We start from the raw sequence: 24,725 nt of genomic DNA on the forward strand, positions 1-24,725 counted from the left end.
TCATTTTCCAGTTGGCTGGAGAACTCATTTTGACCCCAATCATATTTCTTAAAAGGGGATAAAACCTCCCAAACTTATATTCCAATTGGAGGGTGAACTCATCCCGACTTCATTCTTTACTTAGATATCTCTCAAAAGGGAGTAAACCTCCCAACCTCATATTCCAATTGGATGAAGAACTCTTCCCAACCCCAATATTTGCTTACATATTTCTTAAAAGGGAGAAAACTTCCTGACCTCATATTCCAATTAGAGGGAGAACTCATCCCCACCCCAATATTGGCTTACATATTTCTCAAAAGGAAGAAAACCTCCTGACCTTATATTTTAATTAGAGGGAGAACTCCTCCCGACCCCAATATTTGCTTCAATGTTTCTTAAACATGAGATACCATTATGAGGGAGAACTCATCTCGACCCCAATCTTTGCTTATATATTTCTTGAAAGGGAGAAAACCTCGTAACCCTAATTTTCAATTATATATTCCTACAATGGGAAATCCTCCCAACCAATATTTCAATAAAAGGGGGAATACCTAGGCAACCTTTCGACTCGAAGTCTCCCGACTCTGGCCCATCTTGCTAGGAGACTTGGGGAACTCTAACCTAAGTTGCCTGACTTCGATCCTTCTTGTTGGGGGACTCCAATCCTACGGTCTTGATCAGAACAAAATCTCATCCAAAGAAAATTCTGCTAGGAAGAAAAAAGTCTAGGTTGTAAAGATATTTTGAGTTTCGGATCTCAACATTCCTATGGTGTTTCAGGGAGCTCGAATGCATTTTGAGGTGGCCAAGAGTATTGAGAAGATGAGAGAAAATACGAAAGCTGCTTAAGATACTACCAACTTAAAGAAGGCCAAGGCTGAAAGAGAGCTTAAGAGGGCATCAAAGCTGAACATCAAAGTCACAATCCTAACTACAGAGAAGGGTGACCTTACAAAGAAGCTGGAAAAAGCCGAACAAAAAATCTTCTAGCTAACAGCCCTAAATACATCCCTTCAAAATGATTTTTTGGAGCTCAAGAAGAGGATTCTCGAGGCCTAATAGTTTGCAAAAGTGTTGAGGAAGATCCAAGATGCCCAAATTGATAAGTACTTTCATTGTACGAATAATATCAAGGTAAAGCACTCAAAATGAGAATTTGACCTTCCTTGGTGAGTTGGACGAAGCATCTAAGGGAGAAGATGATGCTCGGGAGGATTTTCAAGAAGTACATCATCTTACCGAGCGATGAGACCACTTTGGGTCACGCCAACTCAGGTAGGTGTATTTAAAGACCTCCGAGGTTTGTTACCTTACCGAGCATTGAGACCTCATGGGGTTACACAAGCTCATGTAGGTGTATTTAAAGACCTTCGAAGTCTATTATCCTATCGAGCATTGAGACCACTTGGCATCACACCAGGTCAAGTATATGTATTTAAAGACCTTTGAGGTCTGTTATCTTACCGAGGACTGGAACCATTTTGGGTCACGCCAACTCGGGTAGGTGTTTTTAATGACCTTTAGGGTTTGTTATCCTACCAAGCACTGAGACCACTTGGGGTCAAGCCAGCTCAAGTAGGTGTATTTAAAGATCTTTGGGGTCCTTTATCCTATAGATCATTGGGACCACTTGGGGTCATGCAAGCTCAGGTAGGTATATTTATATATTTTTGGGTTCTGTTAGGTTTTTGAGGGAACACTTGGTTAGTTTAGGGTATCGATGTTGAGATACGACGGTAAAGTCCTCAGTGTTTGCTTCATAACTAAAAAGTGTAATATACCAATATCATTTCATTAATTAAAATGATCAGGGATGGATCGACGAGCACTATTATATGCTTTATGATCGGTTCGTCTGTTAAAGTTAGATACAAAATAAGCTAACAAATTCACTAGTACTAATGTTTTAGGTGTTCAGCATTGCGGTTATGCTGTAGGGGCTTTCTAGCTAGGGCGGTGAGGCAATAAGTCCTTGGCCTAACTACCCCAACATTCTTGTAGGGGTCATCTAATGTTGGATTAAAGGAGCTTTTTTTTAATGGCAATATGGTTCTTTCTCATGACTAGCTCACTTTATTTAAAAATTTTTGGTTTCACTCTCTTGTTGTAGTGCTTGGATACCCTTTACTTGTATGCCGCTTGGTATAAGTTGACCTTTTCTTTTCTCTCTTGCATTATGTCCAAAGTTAGTTCTATTCTAGCATCATTTACCTCTGGGATATACATTGCAATTAGAAATGAGAATGTTCCCATCTCTAAGGGTACTATAGCCTCAAACCTAAATGCGAGTGAAAATAGTGCTTCATTAATTGAGGTTCTGAAATAGGTTCGGTATGACCATGTTTTTTTTTTTTTTCCTCTTGCTTATGCAGATTTACTTCTTGGAGACGATCTCGATTGAGGGGTGTGCAGCATTGAAGTCTCTTGTCTGGTGTCCTAAGGTCTCATTACTCATGTCTTTTGCCTTGCAGCTTTTTATGCCTTTCAATGGCTTTCCTTATATTATTCTCATTTGGGATGAGTTCGAACAATATTTTACTTATAATTTAATCAGTTTGTAAACTTATTTAGGTTTTACTATACTTTGGTAATTTTCTTTTGGGGTGTTGATTTAACTACTCCATCCTAACGGATTGGTTAATTTTTATTTACTTATTTGTTTTGATCTTATTATTTAATTTCCAAGTCAATCTCTAGTTCATCTTGATTTATTCTTCAAGGAAGAGCGCCTCCTATGGGAAGTGACTTGCATCATCCACGGCATTTGTCCTTGACATCGTCTATGAGGATGTGACCTTCTACTCAGAGAATTAGGTTTCAGACTGATCTTCTACAATTCTGACTACTTCTCTGAATTTGACAAAAAATAGCTTTCCCTTATATTTGCTCCATAGTGCATTTCAACTTTTTGTCGAGCCTTCATCTTTGCAGTTGAGACTGTGCATACTTGAGATTCTACTATTTCCTAGAAAGATGTTTTGCCATCATTTAGTGCAAATTACTTCGAAAGATGTTTGCCATATCATAAGCAAAAAGAAGACAGTTGAACAAGTTTGTCCCACATCGCTAAAATGAAATTTGACATTACGCTTTGTAAGCCTAGTACAAGAATGCTGTATCGCCGAGCTTAGCAACGCAAGCTTGTAACCCAAGTGGGGGCATTGAGGTGTTGGGACATTGACTCAGCATTTGCTGGTCTGGTTTTGTATGGCTTCAATCTAGCCCGCCCATTCCAAGCTAGGGGTTGAGCTTTGTAGCTTGGGCGAAAGCTCGGGTCACACGACTTCTAGAGTGGAGGGCACAGCGTGAGGCTGCCTTCATAGAGCAGCGATTACCTCCCACTCTTTGCAGTGGAAGGATAACGGGTCGGTGCCACCCTGACCCATCATGGCCTGCCGGGCTCTGCCAATTGGACCAACACCTCTTTTTATAACTAAAAAGTCCTCAGTTTTTGCTTCATAACTAAAAAGTGTAATAGACCAAAATATCATTTCATTAATTAAAATGATAAAGGATGGATCGACGAGCACTAGTATATGCTTTACGATATGTTCGTTTGTTAAAGTTAGATACAAAATAAGCTAACAAATTCACTAGTACTAATGTTTTAGGTATTCAGCATTGCGGTTATGTTGTAGGGGCTTTCTAGCTAGGGTGGTGAGGCAATAAGTCCTTGGCCTGACTACCCCAACATTCTTGTAGGGGTCATCTCATGTTGGATTAAAGGAGCTTTTCTTAGTGGCAATATGGTTCTTCCTCATGACTAGCTCACTTTATTTAAAAATTTTTGGTTTCACTCTCTTGTTGTAGTGCTTGGATACCCTTTACTTGTATGCCGCTCGGTATAAGTTGACATTTTCTCTTCTCTCTTGCAACATGTCCAAAGTTAGTTCTATTCTAGCATCATTTACCTCTGGGATGTACATTGCAATTAGAAATGAGAATGTTCCCATCTCTAAGGGTACTATAGCCTCAAACCCAAATGCGAGTGAAAATAGTGCTTCATTAATTGAGGTTCTGAAATAGGTTCGGTATGACCATAGTACCTCTGGGAGTAGCTCTCAAATTTCAACTTGGACTTCAAAGTCCCTTGGTGTTATCCAACTTGGACTTCAAAGTCCTTTTGATGATCTTGTTGATGGCCTCAACCTAGCCGTTGGACTGAGGGTGGTAAAGTACAATTTTATTCTAAAACCCAAACAAAATTTTTGAATCTCTTGTAGTTGAAATGCTTGCCATTGTCAGCGATAATAGCGTGTGGGACACCAAACTGGCAAATTATGTTCTTTCATGCAAAGTTTTCTATCTGCTCAATATGACCACAGTACCTTTGGGAATAGCTCTCACAGTCCATCTTGGACTTCAAAGTCCCTTGGAGTCATCCAACTTGGACTTCAAAGTCCTCTTGATGATTTTAACTTGGCGGTTGGACTGAGGATATTGAAACATACAAATTGATTAATTATAGTCTAAATTTTGAGCTTTCAAATAGAGACCTTTAGAGTCATATTATAAGCAAAAAGAAGATAATTGAACAAGTTTGTCCCACATCGCTAAAATGAAATTTGACATTACACTTTATAAGCCTAGTACAAGAATACTATATTGCCGAGCCTAGCAACGCAAGCTTGTAACCCAAGTGGGGGCATTGAGGTGTTGGGACTTTGACTCAGCATTTGCTGGTCGGGTTTGGTGTGGCTTCAATCTGGCCCGCCCATTCCAAGCGAGGGGTTGAGCTTTGTGGCTTGGGCGAAGGCTCGGGTCACACGGCTTCTAGAGTGGAGGGCACAGCGTGAGGCTGGCTTCACAGAGCAGCGATTACCTCCCGCTCTTTGCAGTGGAAGGATAACGGGTCGGTGCTACCCTGACCCATCATGGCCTGCCGGGCTCTGCCAATCGGACCAACACCTTTTTTTATTCTGCTTCTCAGCAAAAACAACCTTCCATTTCTGGTAGTTCTATTTCTGTTGGGTAAGTGGATTTTTGGCATGGGTAAGATAGTGAGAATTTCGTGTAGATTTTAGTGGTTAATCAAAGTGTGTTCTTGAAAATTATTATTTGGGAACTGAACATTTTGCTCACATTTTCCCTTGTTCTTTTTTTTTTTTCTTAATCTTATTGATTTGCAGAGACTTAAACAAAGACTTAAACTATTTTGGTGGAATTGTTCGAACAGTTGACGTTCGGACTGGGAGGTATGTTGCAAGTTCTGAAAACCCACAAAAACCCATATTTTTGTTTTCGAACTACATCATTTAAGTTTCTTTTTGATGAGATCATTTTTGAAAGGCGATGGTAATTGTATGTCTGTATCAATGTCAAATGATGGCAATTGCATATCAACCAGCCTTTTGGTGCCTCCTTTTCTGCTGAATTTCTCAAAGCTTCCATATTTTTTGATATGCAACATGGAAGACTAAAAGATGAGATTAGAGAAATATAAGATGACTCTCTTTATTTAAGATAAAACTTCATCTAATAAGGGATAACCAAGCTTCCAGATAAATCCACATTTATCTTTCTTTTTTTCCTTTTCAATTTGTTTTCTTCTGAACGTGGCACTTCGTCTCCACCTTTTTTCAAACTCTTTTGCCCTCCCAACGTAGGAATCCTATTTCTTTCATTATCTTCTTTTTTTTTTTTGGCCACCATCTTCTTTTCTTTTTTATTTTATTTTTATGGTTCAAGACTTTCAAAACCAAAACCAGATGTGATCGCACCCGTTGACTTCCAAAGATAACTGAAACCGGATATGACCCACAGATTGAAGCCCACTAATTTTTCAAAACCCCATTCCTGAACCCTACATTTGATCTATAAAATTGACTGAAGACTTGTCAATTGGTATTGTAGGCTAAGATGAAGAGGAAGATGGTGCTTCTAGATTTATCATCGAATCAATGATTCACCAGATGTACATATATTATATATGTAGTACATATCTGGTAAATCATTGATCCGATGCTAAATTTAGACTATGTGATAAATAATTGTGGTATATGTTTTCCATACTAAAAGGTATAGTAATCGCTGATCCTATAGTAAAAGATATTGCAATTCATGTTCTTACTTCTTAGTTTTCTTGACAGGCAAGTGGTTCTTTTTGGGGACTAGGACATTAATTTTGGATGCTCTAGTCTGCAAAGCTTGATCTTGGGGGGTTTTGACGGGGACTAGCACATTAATTTTGGAATAACTAGCTAGGCTTAGCTTTTGCTTTTGAGTGTGAGATTGAGCCATTTGAATAGGGTGAATATTTGAATAGGGTTCTTTCACTACTGTAAGGCCTTGTTTGGATACTTGAAATGCATGGTCAGAATGGGAATCTTATTTGTTTTCTGTCCCATTAATGTGTGTGTATGATGTCATTTACTCAGGAATTGTGTTGCGTATGTTATTTCAAACAAAAACATGCAGCCAAATTTAGTTTGTAGTCCTGAAATTCAAGAAAATTAAGCTGGCCATATACTTCTACCTCACATATATGAGGGACCTTGGTATTTAAAAATAAAAAAGTGGACCAGTGATGCTCTAATTCAGTTACGTTGGTTTAGTTAGTTCTGGAATCTGTTTTAGTAAATAATCTTTCTGGTACAAATGGTAGAAACACTCAAATCTTGGTATTGTGATCTCTTAGTTGCTTTAACAATGGTTGTTGCTTTGTCCCTTCAATTATTTGTGGGATCACCTGTCTGAATTTTACAGATGGTTTCATTTTTTCAAATTATGTTTTCAGACTTTGGAACAGAAACTATCAGGGCATATTCTTAATAAGAATTTAATTTACTGGAACAAGATGCCGGCACTCTCTGCCATTATTGTTATCCACATTGGGCATTAATTGTAATTAGCAATTCTTTTCCACATCCCACACTAATTTTTATTAGTTTCTGCCACACACCTCCCCATTTTGGTCACTTGTTCAGGTTCCTCATTTTCTTTTGTCGTTATCTCAAAGATTTCTTTCCTCTTTCTGGTAAGTGAATCTAACTCAGACGCATGTGTTTTGATTCGGCAATCTTGGTTGTTATGTATTCTTCTATTGATATGAAATTCTAGATTTTATAAGATGTTCTCTACTACTTCAGGCTTACCTACTATTTTTTGAAATTAAAAAGATAAATGTCTGAAGGCTTAAGACTCACTTCATGCCTCACTCAACAGAACTACAGTTGGGAAGTATCTCTTGATAACTTTGCATAGATGTTGTCCCACTATTTCCTTTTCTGCTAAGTTGGATAGTTTGCAGTTTTTGAATGCTAAACTGCCATGTGTACCTTTCATAGCCATAGAATTGATATGAGGTAATCATTTTCAAAATCCAAATGATGTATAATGTGCAAAGGGAGAAAAATTTACGAATTGTATTCCAAAAAGCTTATTGTATTGGATTGTAAATACTGCATACTAAATAGATAGAACCTTAAATGAGTCAAATGGACTCGGTACTTATGTTCTTTACGAAGTCTTTTGATGTTTTAACCTGCTGAGAGGTAATTTTCTTTAGATACAAATTACGTTTCCTTGTCCTGAAAATCGACAATAATTTACTTTCTGAAGTCTTTTAATGTTTTAACCTGCTGTGAGGGATCTGCGATCTTTAATGACTTAGGTTCGTTTGTTGCTAACTGTATCTGTGATAGTTGATAGATCATAGATGTTTATGGTCACCCTGCCATTTATATAATGAATAAGATAAGAGGAGACGGATCGAAATATGGAAGTGTATAAATATTTGAATATGGTTCTTCCACTACTGATATAAGGCCTTGTTGGATGCTTGGAATGCATGGTCAAAATGGGAATCCTATTTGTTTTCTGTCCCCGTTCACATGTGCGGATGATGTCATTTACTCAGAATGGTGTTGCATATATTATTCCAAACAGGTTTCATAATCCCTCTGAGATAGAATGTTAAACCAACTTTCACAGAGAATCTTGCATTTCAGTTTAACATATGTTACTATGTTCTTCTTCTTCTTCTATTTGGGATTCTTTCTATAAATTCCTATCAGTTCAGACTTCAGATACATTAACTTAAATGCCCTTAAATACAATTAGCTAATCTAACAACAGACTATAACTAGCTATGCTTAACAACCTAACAAGTTCATTAACTAGCTAACTATTCTTTGACTGATACAACCGTAGTCAGCAATGCCAGCTGTGCAAGTGATGCAGGTCCATGAGCCTGTGATGCAGCTGCATTTGGTATGCTTTCATCTCTCTCTCTCTCTCTCTCCTTCTCTCTCAGACTCTCTCTCTCTCTCTCTCTCTCTCTCTCTCTCTCTCTCTCTCTCTCTCTCTCTCTCTCTCTCTCTCTCTCTCTCTCTCTCTCTATGTAACTACAGTTCAGAAAAGAACATGCTGCCAAATTTATTTTGTGATTCTGTTTTCTTCTGGACTGAATAGCGTATGATTCTGAAAATTGAAGAAAATTAAGCTATATAGTTGTGCCTTAATATTTAAAAACATAAGAATTACACCAATGTTGTTCTAAACCAATTATTTTGGGTTTAGTTAGTTTTAGAATCTGTTCCAGCAAAACAATCTCTGGAACAAAATTAGTAGAAACACACAAATCTTGATGTTGTGGTATTTTAGCTGCTTTAACAAGTGATCTAGCTTATGTCGATCTCTTCTTAGTTTCTATTAATTATTAGTGGGAATGTGATGCTGGATGGTTCCACATCTTCAAATTATGTTTTCAAACAAACTATTAGGGCATGTTATTAATAAGAATTTTACTGGAACAAAGATGCCAACACTTCTCTGCCATTCTGGTCATCTACATGGGGCCTTAATCAGTAACCCTTTTTCACATCCCACTCACACCTCCCCATTTTTGTCACTTGTTCAGGTTTCTGTCTTTTTTAGCCAAAATTGTTCTCTGTCAGGTAATGCTTGGTTATGAAATTAGGAATTGTTAAAAATTTCTGAAAGTTCTAGTTATCATACTAATACGTGATGGTCTGTTGAATACAAGTACAATTTGCTCCTGCTCCCTCCTCTTCCTGTACAATGCAATCTAAAACCCATCCCACGCTTTGTCCTTCGCACCCAGTTTCAGTTTCTGAAACTACAGCCTTCCTAGATTAGCAATGCTGCCCAAGATTAATGTCTAATAGTCTTTGCCTTCTGGCGATTATTTGTGCACGAACGGATCATTGTAAGTGGTTCTTGTTATATGTTTGGATGATTGATGAACCTGAAAACTACAGGCATTTCTTTCCATCAAGCTTTCTCTTTGTGTGCCAATTTTTATAAAATTGTATGATGTCGAAGACATCTTCGCCATCTTTTCAGAAATTCACTTTGTATGTGACCAAATTTGTAACTAATCAAGCAGTGGTAGAACACATAGATACTATTGTGGGCATGGAACCAACATTGAGAACAAAACTCCTTGACTTTTAACTAGTCAAACAATGGTAAGCAATGCATTGAATTTAATGGACAGTTTAATCATTCATGCATCAGAAAAAAAAAATCAAAGTAGTAATGCATGTAAATTAAAGTGGCTAGCTAATCAATACAACTAGTACTATAATTGAAGTAGCATCCAACCAGTTATGACCTAATATCCTATCTTTAGAAAAAGCTTATTGGCACGGGCCTCTAGTCATATATACTTGAATAGTTCAATTTCTTTTGGGGCATATCTCTTCAAAAACTGGCAATCTTCTAGCCTCCCTTGGACCATAGAGGACATGGTTTATGTATGCAGGAATGTCATGACCTTCACCATCCCAAGAGACAATGTCCTCTTGTATCTTTATGCCATCCATCAATGGAGACCAAGTTGAATTTGGAGTGATGTTGCTTTTTCCTTGCTTATTGGTCGAAGATGCCTCACTTTTTTGTATATTCGTTGATGTCGACGATGTTGTGTTTCTTTGCATCATCTTTGGTGAAGCTTGTCGTGGCACAGACTTGCTGCTCTTGCTTTGCCTCTTCATTGTTGATTTCCCTGTCTTATTTTTTAATTCGTATCTGTTAAGAAAAACAAAAACATAAAAAAAACCAAAGAATTTAATTGATGAAAGAAACAACTTTATCACCCAGCGGCAAAATTCAAGCGTAAAAATAATTCTGTCTTCTTTATTCTTTCTCTCTTATAAGAGTACAATCCTTTGTCCACACAAGAAAACTAATACTCCTAATCAGACTAGGCATAGAATAATAAATCTATCCTAATCAGACTAGGCATAGAATAAGGAAAATTCACAATAAGGAAAGTAAATTATAACTAATACTCCTAAATTACAACTCACGCCAACACCAGCAAACATCACATATTGCAAAATAAGAAGAGACTTTCTGAGTTGCCAATATTTTTCAGTTCAAATATTTTTGGACATTAAAAGAACTGACATTCATTAAATTTTCCATGCTTATGACAATATGAGAACGTTCTCAAGCTTCACTCGAGTGGTGCTCGAACCCCTAGAGTAGTGCTTGACTTTTGACCAATAATGCTCGAGGAGATCGAGCATTACTTAAGAGTTATAATTTTAAAACTAGAAAAAAAAAAAAAAAAAAAAAAAAACTCAAAAAGTCTTCAATGCAAACAAAAAAGGGATTAATGTCATTTTGCTCCCCAGACTATTACACATGTATCAGTTTGCTCCCCAGACTTCTAATTTAGAAAATTAAGGACCCTGACTTTTTCAATTTTGCCAATTAAGGTTATTCCGTCAATTTATACATTTTTCATCTAAAATGTCGAGATGATCAAGCAAAATTTAGCAAGAAATAAAAGAGGAAAAAATGATAAGATCTAATTGGAAGGGACCATTTTGCCCTCAAAGATTTGGATAAAAAATGTGTAAATTGACAAAAGAACCTCAATTGGCAAAATTGAAAAAGTCAGAGTCCTTAATTTTCCAAATTAGAAGTCTGGGGAGCAAACTGATACAAGTGTAATAGTCTGGGGAGCAAAATGGTATTAATCCCAACAAAAAATGACAAGTTTTCAAAATTTTTCATCAAATTAAACAAAATTTTACATTGAAAAAATAATAACTAATAAGAGATGAAAGAAAATAAGCAACCTTAACAAATTTGTCATACAAACTTAAGTTCTAAATCAAAACTAGGGAAACACTTATTCACGCTCCTTTGTTGTGCATATATAGTCTTGCACTCATGTTTGCAAAGCTAAGAGCACAATTTGTGGGGAGCGTTGCTTTCTAAAACTGAAGACAGAACTAGTATTAATTGTTAACTAGAAGGTAACTTAGGTAATGCCTTCTCCAAATTAAAATCTCCTTGATTTTTATACTCCTAATACTATATCTTGATCGAATGATTGTGTAACCAAAGGGTATTTATCGATCTATTTATATCACATATTTATATACATATATATATATACATGAGGAGTGCTCTAAAACTAACTAGTTAGTAAGTTAATACGAAGCTAACCACCATGTTGTGCTCACCACACAATGTAATCTCAAAATCTGAACGGTCTATTTTTTAGGCTCTACTTCAAAGATCATCCCAGTAAAAAATCTCCAAATTCGGAAATCATTTAGTCATTTGATTATAACAACAACTATTTCTATGTTTTTTATCGAAAAATCTGATCGTCTATTTATTTGATCTCAATTAGATGACTAAATGATTTTCGATTTAGTTAATTTTTTGTAATGATGACCTTTGATGCATGACCTAAATAATTGATGGTTCGGATTATGAAATTAGTTATGTGGTGTTCCCAAAAACATGGTTAGATTCATATTAACTTGCTAACTAGTTAGTTTTAGAGCACTCCTTATATATATATATATATATATATATGTAGAATTAACATATATAGATAGGTTTACCATATACAAATTGCTTTCTTATCTAAAACACAAACACTGTAGAAATAAGTTTTTCTCGTGTGTGGTATATAATATATATAGGTCCCTTTTATTGTGAGATCCCATAAATAATTTTATTTGTCAGATCCTTCATAGGGCTCACTCCATATAGTATTTCAATAATCCGAACTGTCTATTCTTTAAGTCTTTATTCAAAGTTCATATTTGCAAAAAATTAGCCAAATCAGAAATCATTTGCGTATCTAACTTTAATCAAACAAATACACGAACTAAATATTTTGACAAAACTGTCTATTTGTTTGATCAAAGTTAGATACGCAAATGATTTCTGATTAGGCTAATTTTTTTCAAAAATGATCTATGAATAAAGGTTTAAAAAATAGACGGTTTAGATTGTTAAAAAACTACATGGAGTGGACCCATCTGCCCCATTCCACATTTAATACTAAATGTAGGATCTTACACTTGAAGGTCCATGTATGTGTGTATATATATAGACCACTTCAATTGTGAGATCCCATAAATAATTTTGTTTGTGAGATCCCTCATATGGCTCACTTTATATAATATTTCAACGATCCAAATTGTCTATTTTTTAAGTCTCTATTCAAAGATTATTCTTACAAAAAATTAGTCAAATTGGAAATCATTTGCCTATCTAACTTTGATTAAATAAATAAACGAACTAAGATTTTCGATAAAAGCGTCTATTTGATTGATCAAAGTTAGATAGACAAATGATTTTCGATTTGACTAATTTTTGCAAGGATGATCTATGAATAGAGACCTAAAGAATAGACGATTCGGATCGTTGAAAAACTATATGGAGTGGGTCCATCCACCTCATCCCACATTTAACACTAAATGTGGGATCCCACACTTGAAGCTCCTGTATATATATATATATATATATATACAGACTCCTTCTATTGAGGTATATCTCAACTTATTTATATTGAGGTATGACCTTGTTGGGGCCCACACAAGTTGTTTTGTGTCGATTCGAAGTGTTCATTTTTTATATCTTCATGGATAGATTATCCTTGCAAAAAATTAGCCAAATCGGAAATCATTTGCTTATTTAACTTTGATCAAATAAATGGACGGTTTCATCGAAAATATTTAGGTCCCTAAATATTTGGTTCGTCCATTTATTTGATCAAAGTTAGATAGACAAATGATTTCCGATTTGGCTAATTTTTTGCAAGGATGATTTATCAATGAAGATGTCAAAAATGAATGGTTCGGATCGACGCAAAACAACTTGTGTGGGCCATGGTAGGGTATACCTCAACCTAAATAAGTTGAGGTATACCTCAATAGAAAGAGCATATATATATACACACACACACACATATATATAAAAGTGTTCTAAAGCTAACTAGTTAGTAAGTTAATAAGAAACTATGTTTTTAGGCCCACCACGTAATTAATCTCATAATCTGAACCGTCTATTTTTTAGGTTATATTTCAGAGATCATCATTGTAAAAAATAAACTACATTAGAAATCATTTAGTCATCTAATTGTGACCAAATAAATAGACGATCATTATTTTTGATAAAAGCATATAAATAATTGTTATCATAATCAAATTGCTAAATGACATCTGATTTTTTATAGAGATGATCTTTGAAGTAGGGTCTAAAAAATGGATGGTTCAGATTTTGAGATTATATTGTGCAGTGGGCCCAACATATTGGTTAGCTTTGTAATAACTTGCTAATCAATTAGTTTTAGAGCATTCTTGTATATATATATAAGGATTTTATTTAGAGAGGACATTCACAAATTTCAAAATTTGCGGACGCCAACACAGTGTTGACATGGGTAAGACAGTGTGTCGACACAAATAATGTGCTGCAGCAAGTTTTGAAATTTCGTGTTGACACACTGTCTACCCCATGTCAGTACTGTGTCGACGTTCACAAATTTTGAAATTTGCGGACATTCTCTCTAAAGATGGACTGTATATATATATAGAAATTTTCAAGTAAGGATGTCCTTACTTTAAGAAAAGTAAGAACATCATGTGTAGACCTACAATTCAATGATCATAATCGTCTATATGTTAAAACATCATTCAAAGGTCAACTTGCAAAAATTTAGCAAAATCGAAAACTGTTTAGCCAGTTTATTATAGCAAACATCATTTCAATTTTATTTGATGGACTGTAAATGTCTACATAGTTTAGATGACCAAACAATCACCAATTTTGCTGATTTTTTATAGGGATGACCATTGAGAAGGAACCTAAAAAATTAAATGTTCCAATCATCGAACTGCATTGCCAAATGTTACACAGAGAAGATGTTCTTACCTTTCTTAAAGTAAGGACATCCTTACTTGAATGGGCTTGTATATCTATATATATATATTATATATATCTATATACAGAGAGAGAGAGAGAGAGAGAGAGAGAGAAAACCCATTACATAAGTAATCCAATTGAGTAATAAGTAATTATTAAGCAAGTTATTACTTCTCATAGACTCTTTGTGTCGAGGGAGAACTTATTCATGATGTCCAACTGTTGTTGCTGAATTTTGAGATTTTTTCTATTTCATATGTACCACAGTGCTTGTAACTCTATTGCCCATGCTTTGGCTCGGAATGGTCTTAATTGTGATCAACCTATGCCGTCAAGAATGTAGTAACTCATAATCAAGTTTGTGGTAACTTACCACATTCTTAATCGCGCGCTAGTTATCACATTCTTGAGCATTTATTTAGAAACTAGTAACTAACTACATTCTTGATAGGGATTCACCACTGACTTGAACGTTTGTTCAAGATGTGGTAAGTATTTGAAAATAGACCTATCTTAAGGACTTACTACTTCTTGATGTATCAATCAAGGAATTAGTAACTCTTGATCATGATTCTCGTACATTACCACAAACTTGAGCCTCTCTTTAGGAAATGGTAGCATCATGTCAAGTTTGTATTAACTCCACCAAATAAACCTTTCTTCATAAAGCTACCACAAACTTGACACCCACTTACCATTTCTTGAGAGGTCACTCAAGAACAAGATAATTCTTGATCAAGTTTCTGATAACTAACCACATTCTTGATCGGGATTTACCACTGACTTGACCGTCTGTTCAAAATGTGGTAACTCTGGATTAAGTTTCTGGTAACTCTTCAAAAAAGGCATATCTAGATGAGTTACTAATTCTTGATATCTATCTCATGTAATTGGTAACTCTGGATCAAGTTTTGGATAACTTACCACATTATTGATCGTTATTTATCACATTCTTGAACATTTATTCAGGAACTGGTAACTTCAGATCAAGTTTGTGATAACTTACAACATTCTTGTTCACAAACTTGATCGCTAGTTACCACATTCCTAAGCGTTTATTTAAGAACTGGTAACTCCGAATCAAGTTTATCGTAACTCTTCAAAAAATGCCTATTTAGATGAGTTACCGCTTATTGATATCGTGCTCAAGTAATTCGTAACTTAGGATCAAATTTTGGGTAACTTACTACATTATTAATCACTAGTTACCACATTCTTGAGCATTTATTCAAAAACTGGTAACTTCAGATCAAGTTTGTGGTAACTTACCATATTCTTGATCGCTAGTTGCCACTTACTTGAGAGTTTATTCAAGAACTGGTAACTCCAGATCAAGTTTGTGGTAACTCTTCAAAAAAAGCATATCTAGAGGACTTACTACTTCTTGATATCTCGCTCAAGTAATTGGTAAGTCATGATCAAGTTTGTGGTAACTTACCACATTCTTGATCGCTAGTTACCACTTGGTTGTACGAAACAGATGCTCATAACTGATCAGATGGCATGTGGTATGGATATTCAATTGAGAGTTCTTATCTCTGTTTACTGTGACATTCTCTCTATGGTAGCTGCTTAGTTGATTATGACTTGACCGTAGTTGTACCTACTGTATATCGATCATCTGAGTTATTAATATTTATGGGTTTTTATGTATGTACGTTTCCCATATTCTGTTGCAGCTAAGGTGTTCAAACGATTTTGTGAAAATATTTTGAAGTTTTGGAAAACCATCTTTCACTAGTAGAGGTTTTAAAAGTTTTCAAACCAAGAAGGGTCCTCTGAAGGGAAGCAATGATCGTATGTGATGTTCATTATTTTTTTTTCTCTTGCTTATGCAGATTTACCTCTTGGAGACGATCTCGATTGAGGGGTGTGCAACATTGAAGTCTCTTGTCTAGTGTCCTAATGTCTCATTACTCATGTCTTTTGCCTTGCAGCTTTTTATGCCTTTCAATGGCTTTCCTTATATTATTCACGTTTGGGATGAGTTTCAACAATATTTTACTTATAATTTAATCAGTTTGTAAACTTATTTAAGTTTTACTATACTTTGGTAATTTCCTTTTCGGGTGTTGATTTAACTACTCCATTCTAACGAATTGGTTAATTTTTATTTACTTATTTATTTTGATCTTATTATTTAATTTCCAAGTCAATCTCTAGTCCATCTTGATTTATTCTTCAAGGAAGAGCGCCTCCTATGGGAAGTGACTTGCATCATCCACGGCATTTGTCCTTGACATCATCTATGAGGATGTGACCTTCTACCCAGAGAATTAGGTTTCAGACTGATCTTCTACAATTCTGACTATTTCTCTAAATTTGACAAAAAATAGCTTTCCCCTATATTTGCTCCATAGTGCATTTCAACTTTTTGTCAAGCCTTCATCTTTGCAGTTGAGACTGTGCATACTTGAGATTCTACTATTCCCTAGAAAGATGTTTTGCCATCATTTAGTGCAAATTACTTCGAAAGATGTTTGCCATATCATAAGCAAAAAGAAGACAGTTGAACAAGTTTGTCCCACATCGCTAAAATGAAATTTGACATTACGCTTTATAAGCCTAGTACAAGAATGTTGTATCGCTGAGCTTAGCAACGCAAGCTTGTAACCCAAGTGGGGGCATTGAGGTGTTAGGACGTTGACTCAGCATTTTCTGGTCGGGTTTGGTGTGGCTTCAATCCGGCCCGCCCATTCCAAGCGAGGGGTTGAGCTTTGTGGCTTAGGCGAAGGCTCGGGTCACACGTACGGCTTCTAGAGTGGAGGGCACAGCGTGAGGCTGGCTTCACAGAGCAGCGATTACCTCCCACTCTTTGCAGTGGAAGGATAACGGGTCGGTGCCACCCTGACCCATCATGGCCTGCCGGGCTCTGCCAATTGGACCAACACCTTTTTTTATAACTAAAAAGTCCTCAGTGTTTGCTTCATAACTAAAAAGTGTAATAGACCAAAATATCATTTCATTAATTAAAATGATCAGGGATGGATCGACGAGCACTAGTATATGCTTTACTATCGGTTCGTCTGTTAAAATTAGATACAAAATAAGCTAACAAATTCACTAGTACTAATGTTTTAGGTATTCAACATTGCGGTTATGCTGTAGGGGCTTTCTAGCTAGGGTGGTGAGGCAATAAGTCCTTGGCCTAACTACCCCAACATTCTTGTAGGGGTCATCTCATGTTGAATTAAAGGAGCTTTTCTTAATGGCAATATGGTTCTTCCTCATGACTAGCTCCATTTATTTAAAAATTTTTGGTTTCACCCTCTTGTTGTAGTGCTTGGATACCCTTTACTTGTATGTCACTCGGTATAAGTTGACCTTTTCTCTTCTCTCTTGCAACATGTCCAAAGTTAGTTATATTCTAGCATCATTACCTCTGGGATGTACATTGCAATTAGAAATGAGAATGTTCCCATCTCTAAGGGTACTATAGCCTCAAACCCAAATGCGAGTGAAAATAGTGCTTCATTAATTGAGGTTTTGAAATAGGTTGGGTATGACCATAGTACCTCTGGGAGTAGCTCTCAAATTTCAACTTGGACTTCAAAGTCCCTTGGCGTTATCCAACTTGGACTTCAAAGTCTTTTTGATGATCTTGTTGATGGCCTCAACCTAACCGTTGGACTGAGGGTGGTAAAGTACAATTTTATTCTAAAACCCAAACAAAATTTTTGAATCTCTTGTAGTTGAAATGCTTGCCATTGTCAGCGATAATAGCGTGTGGGACACCAAACTAGCAAATTATGTTCTTTCATGCAAAGTTCTCTATCTGCTCAATATGACCACAGTACCTCTGGGAATAGCTCTCAAAGTCCATCTTGGACTTCAAAGTTCCTTGGAGTCATCCAACTTGGACTTCAAAGTCTTCTTGATGATCTTGTTGATGACCTTAACTTGGCCGTTAGATTGAGGGTGTTAAAGTACAATTTTATTCCCAAACTGAAACAAAATTTTTGGAATCTCTTACAATGGAAATGTTTGTCATTGTCAACAATAATGATGTTTAGGACACTGAATTGGCAAATTATGTTCTTCCATACAAAGTTTTCCATCTACTTAATTGGCAGTAATTTTGGCAAGTGATTCGGCCTCGGTCCATTTTGTTAAATTGTCTATAGCCACAAGAGCCATTACCTGGCCCTTGGCTTTTGACATGGGGCCAATCAGATTGAGTCTCCACTGTGCGAACGACCAGGGACTGGTCATGGGCGTGAGCAGCTCATGAGGATCAAAGGGAACAATTGCAAAATTCCTAACAATTAATAGGGATGCTGAGTCTTTGTTCATGATAGGCCAAAAAATACTCTTTTCGGATTGTGTTGAAAGCTGTGTCTTCAAACACGGAGAGCCCGCAGTTGACCATATTTGATGTAGGAAGTGATTATCGATATCCATTTACGTGACCCGAGCTGTCTTAGAAGGTAGAGGGGAATAAGCTTCGTCATGTTGGGTCAACCTAGACGATTGTCTAGATCCCTCACCCATCTTAAGCTAAGATCTCTAGCATTCTATCTCAGCGATGGTGTACTCCACCTGCTTGCATAGGAGTTCAGTTTGTTTCTTTAAGAGTTCATTTTGGAGCCTTAGATACATCTGATCTAGCTTTAAGCATTTATTGTTAGCTTTGACCTTAGCTGGGCTCCTCGGCTCATTGTGTTGCCTTCACTCATTTTTGGGGAGAATTAAGTAAAAGAGAATGAAAGTTCAAGAGATCGAAAAGCCCAATGATGGTGACAATGAGCACGATGGCTATCGATGCTTTTCCCACAGATGGCGTCAATCTGTGGATACTAAAAACGGGAAAGTCAAAGCACCAACTTTCAATAGTAGATCTAGTCTTCACTATCTTCTTCATCACTTAAAAAAACTCTTATCCTGCACAAACTAGAACAAGTGTCACTAGAAGTGGCATTGGCCTAACACGCTCCGATGGTAAGGTTAGGCAATTCTGGTGGAATGTTTGTAAGTTTAATTTAGTGTAGATTAAATTTTGAACCCCTTAAATGAAGTATGAGTTATGTATTTATATGCAAAAGGAGGTGGGAAGGTATTTACCTACACGAGGATTAATAGTGGAGATGAGGCCACGTCCCTTAGTCGGAACAGTGTCATGCACAACCACCAAGTGAGCTTCCATTTAATGCAAGCATGCCCTTAAGAAGAGTTGGTGATGTAGGTTGTCCCATCTCAAGCCCACAAATGTCAAGATGAATAGGAACAGTATCACAAACACTCAAGTGTATGTTGATAATATCTTGCCCTCGCCCATGAAGATAATCGATCATTTCAGGTGTTATATCTGCTGATATCGACCCAAAATGAATACAAGACAAAATAGAAGAAGAAAATTGAGAAGACCATTAAAGGCTTGAAGCAAAGGTATGTATGGTTGGATAAGAAGCTTCAAACTCCTTAATATTCAGTCATTCTAATGATTCTCCACCAATATTGTAAGTTTAACTCTCCAAATTGATATTGAAACATACAAATTGATTAATTATAGTCTAAATTTTGAGACAGTTGAACAAGTTTGTCCCACATCGCTAAAATGAAATTTGACATTACGCTTTATAAGCCTAGTACAAGAATTTTGTCTTGCCGAGCTTAGCAACGCAAGTTTGTAACCCAAGTGGGGGCATTAAGGTGTTGGGACATTGACTCAGCATTTGCTGGTCGGGTTTGGTGTGGCTTCAATCCGGCCCGCCCATTCCAAGCGAGGGGTTGGGCTTTGTGGCTTGGGCGAAGGCTCGGGTCACACGGCTTCTAGAGTGGAGGGCACAGCGTGAGGCTGGCTTCACAGAGCAGCGATTACCTCCCGCTCTTTGCAGTGGAAGGATAACGGGTCGGTGCCACCCTGACCCATCATGGCCTGCCGGGCTCTGCCAATTGGACCAACACCTTTTTTTATTTTGCTTCTCAGCAAAAACAACCTTCCATTTCTGGGTAAGTGGATTTTTGGCTTTCTGATGGGTAAGATAATGAGAATTTCGTGTAGATTTTAGTGGGTAATCAAAGTGTCTTCTATTTCTGATGGGTAAGTGCATTTTTGGCTTTCTGATGGGTAAGATAGTGAGAATTTCGTGTGGATTTTAGTGGTTAATCAAAGTGTGTTCTTGAAAATTATTATTTGGGAACTGAACATTTTGCTCACATTTTCCCTTGTTCTTTTTTTTTTCTTAATCTTATTGATTTGCAGAGACTTAAACTATTTTGGTGGAATTGTTCGAACAGTTGACGTTCGGACTGGGAGGTATGTTGCAAGTTCTGAAAACCCATATTTTTGTTTTCGAGCTACATCATTTAAGTTTCATTTTGATGAGATCATTTTTGAAAGGCGATGGTAATTGTATGTCTGTATCAATGTCAAATGATGGCAATTGCATATCAACCAGCCTTTTGGTGCCTCCTTTTCTGCGTGAATTTCTCAAAGCTTCCATATTTTTTGATATGCAACATGGAAGACTAAAAGATGAGATTAGAGAAATATAAGATGACTCTCTTTATTTAAGATCAAACTTCATCTAATAAGGGATAACCAAGCTTCCAGATAAATCCACATTTATCTTTCTTTTTTTCCTTTTCAATTTGTTTTCTTCTGAACGTGGCACTTCGTCTCCACCTTTTTTCAAACTCTTTTGCCCTTTTTGAATGTCCCAACGTGGGAATCCTATTTCTTTCATCATCTTCATTTTTTTTTGGCCACTATCTTCTTTTCAAAACCGGATATGACCCACAGATTGAAGCCCACTAATTTTTCAAAACCCCATTCCTGAACCCTACATTTGATCTATAAAATTGACTGAAGACTTGTCAATTGGTATTGTAGGCTAAGATGAAGAGGAAGATGGTGCTTCTAGAGAGCGTGCTGGTTCTAAATTTATCATCGAATCAATGATTCACCAGATGTACATATATTATATATGTGGTACATATCTGGTAAATCATTGATCCGATGCTAAATTTAGACTATGTGATAAATAATTGTGGTATATGTTTTCCATACTAAAAGGTATAGTAATCGCTGATCCTATAGTAAAAGATATTGCAATTCATGTTCTTACTTCTTAGTTTTCTTGACAGGCAAGTGGTTCTTTTTGGGGACTAGGACATTAATTTTGGATGCTCTAGTCTGCAAAGCTTGATCTTGGGGGGTTTTGACGGGGACTAGCACATTAATTTTGGAATAACTAGCTAGGCTTAGCTTTTGCTTTTGAGTGTGAGATTGAGCCATTTGAATAGGGTGAATATTTGAATAGGGTTCTTTCACTACTGTAAGGCCTTGTTTGGATACTTGAAATGCATAGTCAGAATGGGAATCTTATTTGTTTTCTGTCCCATTAATGTGTGTGTATGATGTCATTTACTCAGGAATTGTGTTGCGTATGATATTTCAAACAAAAACATGCAGCCAAATTTAGTTTGTAGTCCTGAAATTCAAGAAAATTAAGCTGGCCATATACTTCTACCTCACATATATGAGGGACCTTGGTATTTAAAAATAAAAAAGTGGACCAGTGATGCTCTAATTCAATTACTTTGGTTTAGTTAGTTCTGGAATCTGTTTTAGTAAATAATCTTTTTGGTACAAATGGTAGAAACACTCAAATCTTGGTATTGTGATCTCTTAGTTGCTTTAACAATGGTTGTTGCTTTGTCCCTTCTCAGTTTCTTTCAATTATTTGTGGGATCACCTGTCTGAATTTTACAGATGGTTTCATCTTTTCAAATTATGTTTTCAGACTTTGGAACAGAAACTATCAGGGCATATTCTTAATAAGAATTTAATTTACTGGAACAAGATGCCGGCACACTCTGCCAATATTGTTATCCACATTGGGGATTAATTGTAATTAGCAATTCTTATCCACATCCCACACTAATTTTTATTAGTTTCTGCCACACACCTCCCCATTTTGGTCACTTGTTCAGGTTCATCCTTTTCTTTTGTCGTTATCTCAAAGATTTCTTTCCTCTTTCTGGTAAGTGAATCTAACTCAGACGCATGTGTTTTGATTCGGCAATCTTGGTTGTTATGTATTCTTCTATTGATATGAAATTCTAGATTTTATAAGATGTTCTCTACTACTTCAGGCTTACCTACTATTTTTTGAAATTAAAAAGATAAATGTCTGAAGGCTTAAGACTCACTTCATGCCTCACCCAACAGAACTACAGTTGGGAAGTATCTCTTGATAACTTTGCATAGATGTTGTCCCACTATTTCCTTTTCTGCTAAGTTGGATAGTTTGCAGTTTTTGAATGCTAAACTGCCATGTGTACCTTTCATAGCAATAGAATTTGATATGAGGTTATCACTTTCAAAATCCAAATGATGTATAATGTGCAAAGGGAGAAAAATTTACGAATTGTATTCCAGAAAGCTTATTGTATTGGATTGTAAATACTGCATACTAAATAGGTAGAACCTTAAATGCATACAAACAAATGGATTCGGTACTTATGTTCTTTACGAAGTCTTTTGATGTTTTAACCTGCTGAGAGGTAATTTTCTTTAGATACAAATTACGTTTCCTTGTCCTGAAAATCGACAATAATTTACTTTCTGAAGTCTTTTAATGTTTTAACCTGCTGTGAGGATTCTGCGATCTTTAATAACTTAAGTTCGTTTGTCGCTAAATGTGTCTGTGATAGTTGATAGATCATAGATGTTTATGGTCACCCTGCCATTTATATAATGAATAAGATAAGAGGAGACAGATCAAAATATGGAAGTGTATAAATATTTGAATATGGTTCTTCCACTACTGATATAAGGCCCTGTTGGATGCTTGGAATGCTTGGTCAAAATGGGAATCCTATTTGTTGTCTGTCCCCGTTCACATGTGCGGATGATGTCATTTACTCAGAATGGTGTTGCATATATTATTCCAAACAGGTTTCGTAATCCCTCGGAGATAGAATGTTAAACCAACTTTCACAGAGAATCTTGCATTTCAGTTTAACATATGTTACTATGTTCTTCTTCTTCTATTTGGGATTCTTTCTATAAATTCCTATCAGTTCAGACTTCAGATACATTAACTTAAATGCCCTTAAATACAATTCGCTAATCTAACAACAGACTATAACTAGCTATGCTTAACAACCTAACAAGTTCATTAACTAGCTAACTATTCTTTGACTGATACAACCGTAGTCAGCAATGCCAGCTGTGCAAGTGATGCAGGTCCATGAGCCTGTGATGCAGCTGCATTTGGTATGCTTTCATCTCTCGCTCTCTCTCTCTCCTTCTCTCTCAGACTCTCCCTCTCTCTCTCTCCCTCTCTCTCTCTCTCTCTCTCTCTCTCTCTCTCTCTCTCTCTCTCTCTCTCTCTCTCTCTCTCTCTCTCTCTCTCTCTCTCTCTCTCTCTCTCTCTCTCTCTCTCTCTCTCTCTCTCTCTCTCTCTCTCTCTCTCTCTCTCTCTCTCTCTCTCTCTCTCTCTCTCTCTCTCTCTCTCTCTCTCTCTCTCTCTCTCTCTCTCTCTCTCTCTCTCTCTCTCTCTCTCTCTCTCTCTCTCTCTCTCTCTCTCTCTCTCTCTCTCTCTCTCTCTCTCTCTCTCTATGTAACTACAGTTCAGAAAAGAACATGCTGCCAAATTTATTTTGTGATTCTTTTTTCTTCTGGACTGAATAGCGTATGATTCTGAAAATTGAAGAAAATTAAGCTATATAGTTGTGCCTTAATATTTAAAAACATAAGAATTACACCAATGTTGTTCTAAACCAATTATTTTGGGTTTAGTTAGTTTTAGAATCTGTTCCAGCAAAACAATCTCTGGAACAAAATTAGTAGAAACACACAAATCTTGATGTTGTGGTCTTTTAGCTGCTTTAACAAGTGATCTAGCTTATGAATGTCTAATAGTCTTTGCCTTCTGGCGATTATTTGTGCACGAACGGATCATTGTAAGTGGTTCTTGTTATATGTTTGGATGATTGATGAACCTGAAAACTACAGGCATTTCTTTCCATCAAGCTTTCTCTTTGTGTGCCAATTTTTATAAAATTGTATGATGTCGAAGACATCTTCGCCATCTTTTCAGAAATTCACTTTGTATGTGACCAAATTTGTAACTAATCAAGCAGTGGTAGAACACATAGATACTATTGTGGGCATGGAACCAACATTGAGAACAAAACTCCTTAACTTTTAACTAGTCAAACAATAAGCAATGCATTGAATTTAATGGACAGTTTAATCATTCATGCATCAAAAAAAAAAAAAATCAAAGTAGTAATGCATGTAAATTAAAGTGGCTAATCAATACAACTAGTACTATAATTGAAGTAGCATCCAACCAGTTATGACCTAATATCCTATATTTAGAAAAAGCTTATTGGCACGGGCCTCTAGTCATATATACTTGAATAGTTCAATTTCTTTTGGGGCATATCTCTTCAAAAACTGGCAATCTTCTAGCCTCCCTTGGACCATAGAGGACATGGTTTATGTATGCAGGAATGTCATGACCTTCACCATCCCAAGAGACAATGTCTTCATATCCATACCTTTGAGGTGCTCGGCTGGATTCAGCATCATCCTCTTGTATCTTTATGCCATCCATCAATGGAGACCAAGTTGAATTTGG

General features: G+C 36.4%; 2 long non-coding RNA genes and 4 other non-coding genes across 6 annotated transcripts; all 6 read left to right on the forward strand.

Moving 5' to 3' along the window:
* The first annotated feature begins 3,105 nt into the window (after nt 1-3,105).
* Nucleotides 3,106-3,410, forward strand: LOC147283895 (signal recognition particle RNA). Its single transcript, XR_015122627.1, has one exon.
* Nucleotides 3,411-4,592: 1,182 nt separating this feature from the next.
* LOC147283896 (signal recognition particle RNA) lies at nt 4,593-4,897 on the forward strand. The gene has a single exon (XR_015122594.1).
* LOC147283897 (uncharacterized) lies at nt 4,604-6,449 on the forward strand. The gene is made up of 2 exons (XR_015122344.1): nt 4,604-4,956; nt 5,115-6,449. It is a non-coding gene; the product is annotated as an uncharacterized LOC147283897 (long non-coding RNA).
* Nucleotides 6,450-16,716: 10,267 nt separating this feature from the next.
* Nucleotides 16,717-17,025, forward strand: LOC147283898 (signal recognition particle RNA). Its single transcript, XR_015122616.1, has one exon.
* Nucleotides 17,026-19,733: 2,708 nt separating this feature from the next.
* On the forward strand, nt 19,734-20,038 carry LOC147283899 (signal recognition particle RNA). Its single transcript, XR_015122583.1, has one exon.
* On the forward strand, nt 19,741-23,334 carry LOC147283900 (uncharacterized). The gene is made up of 3 exons (XR_015122400.1): nt 19,741-20,079; nt 20,333-20,386; nt 20,963-23,334. It is a non-coding gene; the product is annotated as an uncharacterized LOC147283900 (long non-coding RNA).
* Nucleotides 23,335-24,725: the final 1,391 nt, after the last annotated feature.

The sequence above is a fragment of the Dryas octopetala genome, chromosome 5 (genome assembly GCF_963921425.1).
Source record: "Dryas octopetala chromosome 5, drDryOcto1.1, whole genome shotgun sequence".
Lineage (NCBI taxonomy): Eukaryota > Viridiplantae > Streptophyta > Magnoliopsida > Rosales > Rosaceae > Dryas > Dryas octopetala.